The sequence below is a fragment of the Prionailurus bengalensis genome, chromosome B1 (assembly GCF_016509475.1).
Source record: "Prionailurus bengalensis isolate Pbe53 chromosome B1, Fcat_Pben_1.1_paternal_pri, whole genome shotgun sequence".
NCBI classification, from domain to species: Eukaryota; Metazoa; Chordata; class Mammalia; order Carnivora; family Felidae; genus Prionailurus; species Prionailurus bengalensis.
In genome coordinates, this window is record NC_057344.1 from 236,357 (window position 1) to 239,704 (window position 3,348).

At 49.7% G+C, this 3,348-nt stretch overlaps 1 pseudogene; it reads left to right on the forward strand.

Moving 5' to 3' along the window:
• The first annotated feature begins 441 nt into the window (after positions 1–441).
• On the forward strand, positions 442–3,348 carry LOC122469632 (annotated as a pseudogene).

The following is a 3,348-nucleotide window of genomic DNA, read 5'->3' on the forward strand; positions in this document are numbered from 1 at the left end:
AGAGAGAGAGACAGACACAGAGAGACACAGAGAGAGAGACACACACACAGAGAGAAGCAAACCTTAAGAGGCTCTTAACTACAGGGAACAAACTTAACTGATGGAGGGCAGGTGAGCGGGGGGGGGGGGGGGCGGTGGGCTAGATGGGTGATGGAAATTATGGAGGGCGCTTGTGATGAGCACTGGTTGTTGTATGTAAGTGATGAATCACTAAATTCTAATCCTGAGACCAATCTCACCCTACACGTTAAGTAACTAGAATTTAAATAAAAGCTTGAAGTCAAAAAGCAACAAACAAGGGGAGCCTGGAGGGCCCAGTCAATTAAGCATCCAACTCTTTTGATTTCAGCTTAGGTCATGTTTTCACAGTTTATCAGTTTGAACCCCACGTTGGGCTCTGCACTAACAGCATGGAGCTTGCTTGGGATTCTCTCTCTTTCTTCTCTGCCCCTCCTCGGCTTGCCCACGTGGGCTCTCTCTCTCTCTCTCTCTCTCAATAAACAGTACAAAAATAAAAACAAACAAACAATAGAGGGGGGAAAACACAATTTCGGTGGACCCTGCCGTTCTGACACCTGGTTGAGTGAGAGAAACTGACACATTAAAGCCACATCTTAAATGAGGGTGCACTGTTCCCTGCATTTCCAAATTCCAACCTCCAACTGTGTATCGATGTCACAAATCCACAACAAACGTGTCCTGAAACAAGTGAACCTAAAACTACCTTGCAGTGTAATGTCCCAGTAGCACCAGTTAAAATTTGGCAAATAAACGATGGATATAGGATATGTACTCATATTGGGAAGGGAGCTAAAAAAAAAAAAAAAAGATTTTACAAAGCATGAAACCAGCCACAGAATGTCTCTTGTTAGCATTTCTAGGCCACACCTTGATAGACAAATATGTTTACAAAAACCTTCATGATAGTTGCATATACGGACCATATGGAGAGAGTTCAGGAAGTTTAGAAGCACAGTCATGGAGAGTAATCATCCCCAAATAATTTGCTGGTGCCACATGCATTCTGGCTGGTGGGGAAGAAGTCCTCCTACATGACATCCGAGCTCAATTTGCAAAATGATCGTCCACATCCTGGGAAAAATAATATCCATCAGTGCTTGACTCACTTGACTCACTCTGAAAGCAAAGTGGACACTCAAAAAGGATTTCCACGGGGAAGTTGGAAACTCTCAAGTCAGTCTGTCCAGAAAGGGAGCAGTGGAAATGAGGGAGGTGGAGAAAGTGCTGAAATGTGTGTCTATCCATTGAGGGAGGCAGGGGAAGGTGACAGGCTGGGCTGAGTGGTCTCTCTGCAGAAGAGGGACCACACCCTAAAACCCTTAGTCCCACCTCGAGCCTGTGGCTGATTGGATGACGTGTTCCTAGTCGTGTGGGTGGGGCGAGCAATAAAAGGGCTGGGGAGAGGGCCACAGCTATCATTCTGAGACAGGTCTCCTGAGACAAGCATCGCTCTGCAACGTGAGGCTCCACATGGGAGACCCTATGAAAGCTCTTTCTGGAGACATGAGGGCTGTTTTGTCCTACTGCCAAGAAGAGTTTCAGTTCAATGTCTTTCCCAAACTCAAATCTTGCTGGTCAAATATAGGTGGTGCTGAAGTCCACAGGGGACCCACTCTACCTCAGAAGCCATCACCATCATCGCAGACACTCTGCAACCTGCCTAACGGTTGGGCTCCCATGTCAATAGGTCTCCCCCCCCCCCGCAAAGAAACCTGTGAGTTGGAGGAGACCTTCTGTGGTTGGGGCTGGACTGCAGAACCTGGGGAACGAACACGTGCTATGCGAATGCGGCGCTGCAGTGTCTGACGTACACACCACCCCTCGCCAGCTACATGCTGTCCCAGGAGCACTCCCCAAGCTGTGGGAGGCAGCCATTCTGCGTGCTGTGTGCTCTGCAGGCTCACGTGACCCGGGCCCTCTGCCGCCCTGGAGATGTGATCCGACCCCGCCAGAACTGCTGGCTGCCTTCACACACACACACATAAGTAGGAAGATACCCATGAGTGTCTGATATTCACTCTGGATCCAACGCAGCAAGCGCGTTTGCGTGAGGACAGGACTTCAAGAGCCTCTCTGTCTGAGGACCTCACCCTCATCTGGCAAATCTTTGGAGGGCACTGGTCCAGTGTCTCCACTGCCCTGGTGTTTCCAGCACTTTGGACCCTGACCTGGATGGCAGGGCAGCTCACAGTGTGAGCCAAGCTTTGCTCCAGTTGGTGAAGCCTGAAGAGTTGGATGGTGAAAATGCCTATCATTGTAGTACTTGCCTAGACAAGGTATCTGCTTCCAAGACGTTAACTTTGTACACTTGCCCCAAGGACCTAATGCTGGTATTGAAATAATTCTCAGGTTCCACAGGCAGCAAACTGGCTAAGCAAGTGCAATATCCTGAGCGCCTTGACCTGCGACAGTGCGTGTCTGAGCAGAAGGCGGGATTGATAATTTACCTGCTCTATGCCGCGCGGGTGCATCCGGGGAGGAAATGTCACAGCGGACATCACTTCTGTTACATCAAAGCTGGGAATGGCCAGTGGTACAAAATGGATGACACCAGTGATGTGACTTCTGCCCTGAGCGAACATGCCTATGTCTTCTTTGACACCCAGACGAGTGAATTGGAAAGAGACCATGGGAGTGAACCAGCCAGTGGGGAGACCACATCACTCCAGGCTGACCATGCAGACGTGGCTGTGGCCCAAGGGGGGGGGGGTGAGGGGGGGCTCACACGGACCCCAGCATCAAAGTTCCAGACTTGGAAGACCACGTGGAAGAGACACCAGTGCAACCAATCACGTTAGACCAGTGGAGAGTCTTCCAAGAAAGCCACCATCCCAAGTCTGAATTCAACCTCAGGAAAACAGAATTTGTTCTTCCCGCCCATGCAGTCCTAATTCACCAGTCCAAATACAGAGAGGAGATGGAAAAGGATCATCCTGAACAAAACATCTACCGGCTCAACAACTTAGCCAGGGACATCCCACCTCAGAGGGCAACAAACATCGGCAAAGTCCCTTGTCTCACAGGCAGAGCCAGAGCTACCAAGAGGAAGAACAAGAAGGGACAGAGGTCTTGGGAAGCAGTCCAGGGATCTGAGTGCAGGCTTTAATGCACTCAGCCACAAACATTCACTCACGGCCCCTTGTAGGACATTATGTGTGATCTGGACATGTGGAGGGGCCATCTATCTGGCTGTGTTCATGACATATGGCATTCAACTTGACCTGGAGAATACTGAGCTATAAGGCTGGCTGTCTACGATGATGTTCTTGGAGAGTTTTAGGTTTGTTACTGGATATTTGGAGGATTTCTCTCCTCCATCAGCACCAA